This window comes from Eucyclogobius newberryi, unplaced genomic scaffold (assembly GCF_026437365.1).
Source record: "Eucyclogobius newberryi isolate DKJ021-1_F unplaced genomic scaffold, fEucNew1.0.hap1 SCAF_13, whole genome shotgun sequence".
NCBI classification, from domain to species: Eukaryota; Metazoa; Chordata; class Actinopteri; order Gobiiformes; family Gobiidae; genus Eucyclogobius; species Eucyclogobius newberryi.
In genome coordinates, this window is record NW_027315757.1 from 28,576,713 (window position 1) to 28,590,011 (window position 13,299).

The window sequence follows — 13,299 nt, forward strand, 5'->3', positions numbered from 1 at the left end:
CAATCCCAGCTCTGAGCATGCAGAAAAATATATAATAATATATTATTAAACTGGAATACTTAGACTGGAAAATTGTGTTCAGGACAAATGATGACCGATATAATGATGATTGTTTATTAGTAAAATGTGATTATTATTAGTAAAATATATCTATTACTATACAAATTAATTGAGCTTTTTTTTTTGTTTCTGATTGTGATTTCATGCAAAGTGATTTAGAATAACAGGGAGGCAGGGTTTTTATAATTCAGTGTCTAACTTTTTATATATTTATTTAGGTATTACACTGAACTCAATAACAACTTAGACTCATGAACATTTGTTAAACATTTTAATCATGATTTAATCACTCACTGCACGGTTCACTTTCTGCACTTCATTATTATATATTATATATATCATATTTAAATTGTTTTTCTTTTTGACTTTATATAGGTTTATATAGGTTTTATCATTGTTCATTGTTTTAAGTTTCACCGAATCACCAAAGCAAGTTCCTATGTTTGTGAATTCTGTTCATTGACAATGGAAATAAACCTTTTCTGATTTTGATTCTGATTTTGATTCTGATTCTGAACTTGTATTGTATTCTTTATTCTCTGTATTGTATTCTTTATTCTCTGTATTGACTTTGAGTGGAGGACCCTTACAATATCACACGTCGGCCATGTTGTTTACGCCTTCCTTGTGATAGATAGATGTACCAGGTCTGTGTTGTTCCTCACCTCAGTGTCGGCTCTACACATCACAAAACCAAATTCAATCACTGTGTGTAAAAAGGAACTCTGTGAGTGTAGGTCACAGGGTCAGCCGTTTCCCTGGGCAGCTTCTCACACTAAAAACACAATCAACAGTTCTAGTGCTTAAACTGTTAGATAGGTTTAAGAAATTCTATATAAAGTCTGTAAGTCAGGGGTGTCCAAACTTTTTTCACAAAGGGTCGCAATTTGAAACTTATACGGAGCAGAGGGCCACAAACAACCCCAAAATGTCGATTTTTTGCATTTGACATAGTTTTGATGCCTCCACACCTTTAATGAGACTTGGAACATTAATGTTATGTTTGTATAACATTGAAATGCTTAAATCTCTCCAATTCTACAGTAAAAACTACTACTTTTTGTTGTTTGGACCAACTTAGCAGGAAGCCGGAGGGCCGACAAAAATTGGTCTGAGGGCCGCATTTGGCCCCCGGGCCTTAGTTTGGACATGCCTGCTGTAAGTTAATGAGTTATATTAGTAAAATATATCAAATGAAAATTGGTTTAAATAATTCAGGGAGATAATTTTATGTTGAAGTTGTTCCTCAAGGTTTTATCTTGGGCTCAACATTCTTCCCAGTTTAAATGCTGATGTCATATCATCGTAAAGTATGACATCACATTTGGATATTGGCAACTTTGCTAAATTTGATGAAACAAAACCGTTACAACTCTCAGCTTATTCCAGTGGATTTTTAAGATGAATGCCCTCCATTTGGGCGCACAGTTGTACATTATGAGCAGTATTATTTAAATTCTATTGAAACAGTAGTGGCCTTGTCGCAGGGCTACACATACAAAAATGTACAATAAAGTTTGTGCATCAATTAAAATATGCAATGTGTAGATGTTAAATTGTATATTTTAATTCCAATAATAAAAGTGAACACCCTCATTAGAGATTATACATCCAAGTGTTGGAATTTTAACCCTTTTCCTTTTCCCCAACCGTTATAAGCCACTATAGCGGTAAATCCCCAAAGATGGAAGAAACTGTTAAGTGCGAATTGGTGAAAATAAAAATAATTTGTCATAATTTCCCTCTTTGGACAGCTTTGGCCCGGGTAGCATCGGCTTTAGTTCAGTTGTGGTGTGGTGAGGGCTGCAGTGACGTTCTCACCAAACCCAGGCTCACTCAAGTCTTTGAGGTGGTCTCTGCACCGAAATTTTGAGCACAGGAGTGAACGGCCTGTCAGCGTGATCTATGGGAGGGAGAAGACAGGGGCTGGCACAGCAGACCGGGAACTATCTAGTGGCCTCTGATTCATCAAATTCACACAGAGATTGCTACCAAACATCTAGGCTGTACTATAGTTCACAGGGATCTATTATGCATATAGCCAGAAAAATACCATACATGGAGTAGTCAGATAATCCAATAATTAGATTAGATCGTTGTGGTGTGTTTATGTGCGAAATCTGGTCATCCAAATCAGATAATCAATGATGTAACCATGCGATTTAAAAGTCATGCTAAAAATAATTATCAAAATTAGTTTGCCTTTTGGCTGCATTTTTCTCATTAGGTTAAGAGGGCATGTCCAAACTATGGCCCGGGGGCGAAATGCGGCCCACAGACCCATTTTTGTTGGCCCTCCGGCTTCCTGCTAAGTCCTGTAAAATGTATATGTTATATCAACGGAATATTAATGTTCCAAATCTTATTAAAGGTGTGGAGGCTCATCGAAACTATGTCAAATGCAATATTTCGAATGATTCACTGTCATTCAACAAATTCAACATTTTCAGGTTGTTTGTAGCCCTCGGCTCCATATAAGTTTCAAAATGCAGCCCTTGGTGAAAAAAAGTTTGGACACCCCACACACAAATTTCCCTCCGGGGACAATGAAGTGCACCTTAACGGTTAAAGTGCACTTCATTGTCTCCGTAATTTGTCCTCTGCAGTTGACCCATACTTCAATGCTGCTGGGGCATTTCTTAGGAGAAGTTGGCTCCGCAGTGATGAACACGAGGATGTATCTCTTGTGCTAGGCTTAGTCAGGGCTACTGCAGCTGGAAGATTTTACCTGTTTGTGCATGTTTTGTGTTGGTGGGGGAAAACGGAGTGTACAGAAACCTACCAAGATTTATGTGGTTAATCCTAAACATAATCTATTCAGTGTGAAGATTAGAATAGGAAATATGGCCAGTTATTGTTTACATGGAATTTCAACGTTATCACTGTCCTGCAAAGTTTGACAAAATAGTAAAGACTAAATACAAAGTGCTAAAAATGTGTTGTTGCCATTCAAGCTTTAATAAATAAACGTAATAAATATATTTCCCTGTTGCGTTGTCAAAGAAGAGAGTAAGTACAAGTAAGTTCTGGTATGGTGTTCCCCTTTACATACTATATTATTTATTTATTATATTTATTACTATAAATTTGCGCACGCAGAGAACCAACAACTCACACAGTCCCAGGATCAGCTCATGTTAGCTCTAAGCAACACCAAAACACTACCTCATCCTGGTGGTTTGTATCTCTGCCTGTCTGGTTGCCGTGCCCATCCCAAACCCCCACACCCTCCCCGGCCCCCGCCCCTCGTTCCCCGTCCTGTCACTGCCTCTTTGCATTGATGCTGATAATTACTGCTGAATAGATCTGCACATTCCCATGAACATGAGGGGAGCCTTTGGCCTGCTCCTCTGCCGCCCGCCCCCTCCTTCGTCCTGGCTGGCTTGCTGGGAGACCCCTGCCTCTGCTCCGTGAGGATTAGCACCGAGAGGGAGGGAGGAAGGTCAGCGTGACATGATGAAACAGCTGAGCAGAGGTGGAAGCTCCAGAGCTGTCCTAATGTAAAAGTAGACTACGGTTATGTCTTCGTTGTAGGAATTAAGTGTAAGATTTTAAAAAATAAGAACTAAATGCTAATACCCTCTATTCATTTTGAGGACCTTTTCTTAGTCAGAAAATCAAGAAATGTTAATTGCTATGGAAAATGTGCTATTTTTTTCATTCATCATTTTGAAACCGGTGGATAGTACTTTTAACACTCATGGCATCCAGCGAAAAAATCATCTTTGCTTCACAATTATTCTTTCGTACACTATGGGGTGAATTTGTACATAAAAACTACTTTGCCATTAATAGAGACATATTTGACATAAGATTGGCTCTGCAAGGAGCAGGAAGGAAGAGCTGTAGAAGTTCATCTCTTTCATGTTACATACTATACATCCCGATGTGAATGTTCTCTAAAGCCTGCAGTGGTATTGAGTCATTGTTTTTCTTCTCTTTTTCTCTCGTCTAATTAAAAATAATGGTCTGGAATGAGCTTATGGGCGTCCATATTGCAGAAGTTTGTGAAACCACTGGGGTTTGGCCCACAGCTCTATGTCAGCCTCATTTCAAATCATCCTCATTAAAAACTGTTCCGATGGGAAATGTCCATTTGTACTTATGTGATCCTGAGTAATAAAAAATATATATGGTCCGAGATGCACTTATTATGCAAAGTGGTTTATAAAAATGTGGGGCCGTTCCATTGACTTGCATTGTGTGGGAAAACTTGAAATGAATGAATGCAATGAATGAGGAACACCCCATTAGTTTTGGTGTATCCTGGAGTTATGGAAACATATGAGTCCATTCAAAGCAACTTTGATTTTTATACTTTTTGCACTATAAAGAAGGTTTATGAAAAATGCCTATTTCTACTTAAGTGGCTAGTTCTGCAGTTATTGTTTGTGAACCTTGCCCAAGGCCGGCAGATTGACTGAGGAAACTATATTTAATCAAAATGTTCTACGTAACGAGAATGTCAAATAACCCACAAAAAATACCCCTAAAACTCACATCCGCCTCACCATATCATTTCCCCAGCTTCTGTTTACGGCAAATACAACTCATTTCAGACAGCCAAGTCTAAATCCTGCCAAGTCTTGCCCCTTTAGGCTTAAGTTAGGTTGCCTTAGCAACCTTGCATCCCAGAACAGGAAAGAGGGGGGCCTGGTTGTGCGCTGGAGCTCGTAGTGACTGCGGGGTTTGGGTTCGAGGGGACTAGGGGGGTCGATGATGTCATCCTGAAGCACGGAGGGGGCCCAATCAAACCCTGAGAAAATTATGTCACCTTTTGTTGCACCCGGTCCTTTCAGGTCTATAGAAGTGCAATGAATTGAGCGCTGCCGAGAGGTCATTCCCCCCATTGCAAACTCCAGTGTGTGTGTATGTGTGAGAGAAAAGCGAGAGGAGAGCCGGAGGGGAGGCAGCAAGCAGGGAAGTGCATTGTGGACATGCTAATGCTGTTGACCGTAAGCACTCCCATAAAGATGTCATGAAACTTCCAAAACATTTGCACTAAGACTCCGCTCCCCCCCTTTTCACACCACGCTGACCTCCAAATCGTAGTCCTATGATACTTTGAAAACTTGTCAAAACGCTGAATAAAAGCCTAAACGCGTCGCAATAGAACTCGAGCCCTGTTCCGTCTTTTGTTTTATGGGACAACAATAACCGAGCACTTGCAGAATAATTACCCCTTAGCAACTGCAGTATGCCCCAAACCAGCATTCACTTCCCAGCCCCCGCCAGGCCCTCAGAGCTGCCAAGGGCCAAAATGTACTAAAATTGACAGTGAACGACGGCTGAATAGGGAAGTCAAGTCAACACTCATTCAGATTATTGGAGCACAATAGATACAATCGTAGTGTACGCTGGAATGCTTTTGCAGAGGCGGGAGCGGCGGGGACTTTTTTAAAGCCGTAACAAAAACGCCTGTTGACTTTCATTGTAACGTTGAGATATGTGCGCACAAAAATTACAGTAAGAGCAGGTGCACTTCCCATGACGACGATGTGCCTTCTTCATTGATCGATTTCCATACAAAATAGAATAAAAAATATACAATAAGCAATTGAAAAAAAACATGCTTAGGTTGAGGACAGTTTGGTTGGTGTTGATTTTACTGATGTCTGGAAGTTGTTTGCTCTGTCAATTATTCTTGTTGGCTTATATATTATTCATAAAAACATAGCAATTGAATATGTGCCACAATTTCAACAAGATTTGCCTTATACTTTAATACGGCAGAGTACAATACAGCACAGTCTGAGTGTGATTTGTATTCAGATATTATGACATTTACATTATACCTTGGGTTTATGACTAGTACAATTATCCACTTCTGCTAAGCTATATACTATGCTATAAGCTCATCAACTGTCTCATTAATTATTTGTGAGGGCAGCACAAGTGTTGAAAAGAAGACAGAATGCATTTTCCACATTTAAATACCACAATTATTTTATCCAACCCTTTGTGGTAGAATTAGAAGCTGTACATGTGGTCAACGCAAAGAAAACAGGTTGATAATCTAGACGTACAGATTTGTTCCCGGATAAAAATCTTGTTGAAGCTATATTTTAACAATAAACAGGCATACAGAGACTTGAACACACTCTTTATTTATGCCAATGTGGTTTCACACACACAACAATATTCATACAGTCATTACTCACTCAACTAATCAGTTGCTGACAGATATTCAATAGTTGCCTGATGCAATGCCAAATTCTAAAAATAAAATACATTTATTGTTTCTGGATTTGGAGTTAATAGAACTTGGTGACAAGTGATAATGATCTCTGTGGTAAATGAAAAGCATTCAAACTATTTCATGACATGATAAATTAAAAATGCAGTCAACTTTTCCACAATACAAAATTGTACTTCAGAACTGTAATACTTGTAATACTACAAAAAGTGCTTAAAGTAAACTATTGTTGTTGTTGTGTCGACTTCTACACATACAATACTTATTATATACAAAATATGTTTATGTTACAGTTAATATAGAAAGTTTTTATTGTAAAGTTTTTATAAACACAGGAATAGAAGCCGATTTGCATTTGTATCTTGTATACTTGTATCTAGTATAGTTCTTGAGAATGTGCACAGATCGTTCGTTCCTTTGTCCACTACTGACTCACAAAATGTCCATAAAAGTGAATGTCTTTATGTCCAAGCTGCTGGGGCAGTATTCACTCAGGGATGATGGGGCTCAGTCTGTCTCACTTCTGGGTCTTTCGAACGCTCCTAAAACAAAACACAAAGTAATTACTGACTTTGGAATCTAGAGCCATAAAATAAATATTATTAATATAATGTCACAACTTTTTTGAAATGAAAATGTCTAATCTAATAGGCCTTTGTGTTAGGAGGTCTTAAAAAAAAACATAGACAATATTAAGACACGAACATGAGCTGGCACAACAAAGCAGCAGACCAGAGCTGAAGGATCAAGTAACAACTGGTGGCAAACTTCAGCTGTTGAAAGTTTCGACGGAAAGAAAAGAGCAGACAAGCTACAATGCACTGGATGCTACCAGTAAAATGTATTTCCACTTGATATACTGCACTAAAAACAGTAAAAGGCATAACAAAAAAGCATATTTCTTTTTAAGATGTAGGAATTAGGCAGTTAAAAAATGTATGCAAGCCAGAACAAGCCAGTGTATACTCAGTCAATTCATTCATTCACAATCAGTTTGTAATAAACACATGATCTGACGTCGGATGACAAAATGAATATGTGACAAATCTGTATGATGGATGACTTCAGGCTTAGATAAAGCCCTGTGTTGATCGTTGTAAAACATCTACAGTTTCTTCCAGGACATCGCTGGCAGAGGTAATGCAGGTATGCGGCCTGTTGACGACCTCACAGTGTGTACTATACTCTTCACGCCCATCGTCATGGCAAAGGCTGTACCCTGTTCCTCACCCAAGAGAATAAAGAGATCATCAGTGTTTCTCATCTGCTTTCTGCATGCCTGCTTCACCTGTCACGAGTCACGTTCCCTCAACAGGAAGTGCTTCAGCTGGACAGCCTAATCCATCCTGTTTCATTTAGCACATACTGTATAACATCTAAATCATCTTTCACTTGGTTTACTTAGTCTTAGTTGTAAAGGCCTTTCTTCTGACACTGATTTCCCATGAGTCCTGCACTGGAGCCAAGCCAGTCAGCAGCTAGAGTACACAGATTCAGGTTCAGGCTTGTGCTCGCCCTGGGCCTCTATCAGTGCCATCATCAGCACATCTACCTGTCTGCTGGCACGCTGCCATCCACACACAGTTATTTACCCGGAGCGGCAGGTAAGGGGAAAAACTTCAACTTCTACTGAAGAGGAATCCTCATGTTAAGGTCAAGCGTGTTTGACCTCCATTTGGAACACCCACGACTGCCCAGGAGCGCCGCGTATACAGTAGGGCTCATTGAGAGCCCTGGCCGCCCTGCACAGTGCCATCAACAGGCCTCTTTGAAGGGCCCTCTCTGTGGTGGGCCATCAAAGCAGATCTTCATTCAGTTCCACTCAAATGATCCGTTTGAAGCCATATCTCCATGCCACTGCATTCTTTACCAAGCTGTCACGACTTGGGTTTCACTATTAAGAGACATCGCAAGAACATGGGCAAAGGGCCAGTGCCGCCGCCCCGATCACGCCTCACAGAGCTTAACCAACCGCTCAGCAATCCAGATTTGGGCTTGTGTTTTAGCCTAATAACTTCATCCTGACTTAAGGCCCGGGTTGACGACGTACTGCACATACTTTATCGATGGTTTGGTACCTTCTCGTTTAATCTTTTAAGTGCGTGCGTCCATTCAAGAAGGCTGCTGCTACTGCTGTTAATATTGAGTGCACTTCAACCATTATTACACTGATTTCACACCAATAAAACACCCACTAAAAGCATTTTTGAGTGATGGCCAGCCACATTTGTTAATCAGTGGTGCTACTTGTGTGATCTAAATTGTGCTGCATCTGATAACAATTCCCAGTATTAGAAATGTCCTGATCATGTCCTAAAATAGCCACATTGCACAACACAAGCCTATTATCAAGTTAGACATTAAATTGCCATTCTCACCTATGAAGTGGATCGGGTTCCATCAGTATATTTGAAGTGCACCAGAGAGCGTCTGAAAAAAACAGAACAATGGCTGATTATATAACTAATATTCAAGAAGACCACAGAAGTTGTCACAAGCCAAAGCCTGGATAAACAGAAAGTCTTTCATTACATATACATTCTAGAAGGCAACTAATTTAGGGAGCGTATTATTATTATCTAATTGAGCAGCAGTTGAGAATTTTAAAAGAAGCATTGATTTAATATGTCCCTCTGCTTAAAGGTCGTATTTACGTATTTTTGGTGGCGGTATCCCATGTGCTTGTCTTCATGAATAACTTATTACTTTGCCTGGAATGTTCCACAGGATGGCATTCAACTTTTCTCTATGGAAACGAGCAAGTAGCAGCACCAGGCAAAGTAACACATCTGGGGAACGGTGACGCCTCATGTATTTCCGAGGTATTTTTGAGTAACACCCGTAATGGAAAAATAGCAAAACATTCAAAAACAAAAATTGAAATGAGTAAGATAGAAACATTTAATGCAACTGTGGACTATTCAAGCAAAGCAATAACATTGCCATAGAGACTAGCAGGAGGCGGGCCCCCACCAGAAAATATACGCAATGCACCTTTAAGACAAATTAATAATCAAGTGCAATTTAATACCAACCGTGAGAATTAGTTATAAATAAAAAACATTTACTAATGAAAAAGCCTTGTTGTAATGTGTAGCTATAAACGTCCCTTATGACTCTTTAAAGGTTGAGAATAGTGCACAACTTGGTCTGTCTTTTAATGAGCACATTATTAAAGGTTTTCAAATATCCTCACAGAACATTTAAAACACTCGGGCTGGAGAAACAACACAGGCCAATGCACTCTGCTTCATGTGTGTATAAGGTTTCAGTGGAGCTTTGGGGCACCTGGTAAACTGGGATAATGCGGCCTTTTCCATTGTACCATTTCAAACGACTTGGAGAGCTGCACCTCTTTCGTGAGGTCAAGTAGTTCAGGTAGATGTATGTGTTTCTTGATACAGACTAGAGCTTTTTCAACCAATCACAGACTAGGCGTGTTCATAGATTTACACTTGTTACCGTGGTGATGCATGCACTTTTTCCGAATGAACTCGCAATAAGTGAGAGTGTTTTTGTGGCGGTTGCACGCTCCAAGAGTCGAGGGGTAAAGCAGCAATAACAGGACAGCAGGGGGAGAAACTCAATCCAGGCACATTGCTTCCCAGAGATTCTTGGAGGATATGGTCAAATGAGTCTTGCTTTCCTCTCCCTTTTTAAAATACCTTTCCCTGGCATTGTGTGCCACAGGGAGCCGTGCACTGGTCTTGTGTTTCTGTGTTTTTTGCTCTATGATGGGCGCATGCTAAGCTAAGTGGGTCGTCATGTAGCTGTAGACCAGTGAGGGCCAGGAGGAATACAAGTTTATACTCTTTACAAATGTCCTCCTTTTTTCTCTCTAATGTTCTTATGGCCCCAAAGTCTTTATTATGCAGCAAAGTGTAGCTTGAAATGGAAGTGAGAGTTGGGAGGACATTCAGCAAATTGTCAGAGTCGGGAATCGAGCTCATGACGATGAGGCCGCTGCACAGGGCCTGGCATATGTGCTGCATCTTAAATCACTCGGCCATTGGACTGTGACAATGCACTCTGGTTCTACAATCCCTTTCCCATTTTCCTACACACACGCACTCGCACCAAGTTACCTATTAAAGGGGCTGTACCAGTTTTTCTTTTTCATGTAATAAAGTGAAATCTGTTTAAGTGAATAATTAGGGTGATTGCAGTATATGTGCAATACATTTGGACCACTTTTACTCAACTATGATTTTGTGTAGAAAATGTTGTTCTATTCTTCAGCTTATGAATCAAAATTGGCATCACATTAAGCCTTTTCCTTAATAACACAATTTAGTTGGAAATGATTTTATTGTGACCACATTAGAACATGTTAACTATCAAATTCAACCCTATCTAAGAGGATATGTCAGCTACTACTGTATATTGGTGAATGATTATCAAACATTTTTACATTTTATTGTGGAAAACCTAGAGACTAAAATGTTCAAGCGAGTGGTCCTCATCCCACAGTTTGCAGACCCCTGATCCAGACTGTGGCTGCGTGTGGCGACGCTAAGCCATCGGATGAGGTCATGTTTTGAGAGTTGGCTCGCTTGGTCGCGGCTCGGCCCGGCCTTGATTAGCTCTGGGGTACGGGTCCGCAATATCGGACGCCCCTTTGTGTGGCGAGATTAGTGCCTTATGAAAAACTGCCCCCGCTGACACACCCATCGGGATCAGAGCTTCCTGACTGCTCGCTGCTCGCTTCAAATACTCCTCTTGTGTGAACAACTGTAGCCCTCCACCTTTTGCTTGAGATGACCGCAACTGATGATCCTAAGATTGAAAACAACGTACAGATTTGTAACAACATGACACGCAAATATGTGCTCTCTCCTTTTTCCCACTTATTCTATTAAAATCACATGACGGACCACAACCAGGCCTGAAAAAACATAGATAATTGATCGAGTAAGAATGCAGTTTACAGCGAGTCTATAAGTTATTTATGTCTCTATCAGATACAAATAAAAAGGAAACCTGAAATTTGCCATGTACTTGAAAATGATAATGGTCTGTAATTTATATACATCACTTAAAGACGCAATGGACGATTTTTCTGCGATTTGAGAACGCAGGCGGAAGTGCGCATGCGCACTCCCCCGTGCGGACTGATACAACACACACGTGCGTTTGTTTATTAGCGCAACGGATCGCATCGCATCTCTCGTCTCCCGTAGATTTCAGTCTCTTCTGAGTCAGCTCGAACAGTCTATCTCCGTCTTCATTTTGCCCCGTACACTGAGGGAACTATATTATGATAGATCCATGCGCTTAGGCACGCGGAAACGTGGGGACGAGCCACACGAGGCTGCAGGTGAGCGATAGGTGCGTTTTATGATTGATACATGGCAGGACTAATTGGCAGTCCACGCCACGAGGAAATACGACTCAAATTTTGGCCAAAAAAATCGTCCATTCAACCTTTAATATATCACATGAAGTCCTTCCAAAAGATAACACTGTGACATCATCTTTTTTTCTTCTGTCACAAATTTTGCAAAGCTTCAGTATAACTTTTTGGGCATCATCTTAATATCGAAAATATTTTGCCTAAAAAAGGGACAGGTAATTAGTTCTCCTGAGAAAACCTGATCAAAATGTTTGTGCTCCTGCAATGCACGCTGGGATTAAAGTCAGAGAGGCATGCGAGCGCCCATACGCAGAAGGACACTGGCACAAGCTTACGCCAGCGCTCCTTAAACCAGTCATGTGAGACGACCTGCTCATTTCTGCAAATCTGATTACATCTGCGAGCCCGGGCCTGAAAGACCACACATACAAACTCAAACACACACAAAGTTTTAATCCCACTTTGCCCCACAATCCCTATTGCTAAACAGGACAGAAAAGCGAACAAAATCGATGCCAATCATTTCAAACTTTAAACAGAGTAAATGCAGTTGTGGTTCAGCAGTGCAGTGGAGGAAATAGTACAAGTGGAAACAATTTATGGTGTGATTAGCGGGAACAGAAATGATATCTGATTCGCAAATGATTCAAATCCTATTCAAGTTACCAAGAGCTATTAAACATATGGAAATGACACATGATAGAGTGTTTTTAAGGATGAACAGGGACCTCAGCTTGCCACAACACAAGTCTAATTCAAAGCACTCCTGGCATACTGCAGCTAACAACTAAATCAAATTATCTTTGCAGTCGTTCCAATATTTGTTTTCTTTCATGTTCAACAAATCAGATCGGAACCTCATAAGGCTGATCACACGCAAACCTAAATCATGTCAACACATTTTGAAATTATATATATTTGTGCAGAAAATATTGCAATAATTGATCATATTGCAGGCCACTTTATGCCACAGATACAACCTTGAAGCAGGATAATGCCAGGAAACCCCGTTTGAATGAAGAATTTGGAGGAATAACTGAATGGCACAATGAAAAAATTTAAGGTATACTATGTAACTGGAGGAGGGTCCGCTACCTGCCCGTCTCCATAGAGGCTATTGCTTTATCTAGAATGTTCCACAGCGTATCGTGTAACATTTATTCAAATACAGGTGTTTTTGTGAATGGTGTTGCCTCTCCACAGATCTGACCTGCTCTTTAACTAACTGGTGGCGTCACCTGCTTAAAAGCCATACTGTGGAACAATCCAGACAAAGCATAAAGGTCTCTTATATAATCTATGACACATGTGGATCATTACTTTATTTTTTGGAGCAACAGCAGATTTTTTAATCGTCACCATTTAAGAAAATAAAATTGCAAAACGATGTAGGCAGTGGGTGTAAGAGCAGATACGTCTTGCCAAAGGAGAATAAAGATTACTCAAACCTGCATGAATCACTCTAAATACAACTTCCAGTGGTAACATAAGAAGGGAAAACAACCATAGTATGGTTAAAAGCTTCTAAAAGTCAATTTTGCATTATTAATCTCTTTTAATCAGCATCTACAGCTCAGGTGCAATACATAAATGAATGAGAAAAACATCCCCCAATACATAAATGGTACATGGAATGTACATATGTTAAATATTAATCAGAAAAAACATTCAACTCTCATGTATTGAACAA

At 40.1% G+C, this 13,299-nt stretch overlaps 1 long non-coding RNA gene across 2 annotated transcripts in view; it reads right to left on the reverse strand.

Annotated features, from left to right (window-relative positions):
• Positions 1 to 6,146: 6,146 nt before the first annotated feature.
• The window catches only part of LOC140358457 (uncharacterized), a 66,313-nt gene continuing 59,160 nt past the window's right edge, over positions 6,147 to 13,299 (reverse strand). The window contains exons 4-5 of one of the 2 annotated variants that reach the window (XR_011926711.1): positions 8,635 to 8,686; positions 6,147 to 6,798 (exon numbers count right to left, since the gene is read on the reverse strand). This is a non-coding gene — a long non-coding RNA (uncharacterized lncRNA). Of the gene's footprint in view, positions 7,476 to 8,634; positions 8,687 to 13,299 lie in introns of both variants that reach the window. The other variant, XR_011926710.1, reaches the window with a different exon arrangement.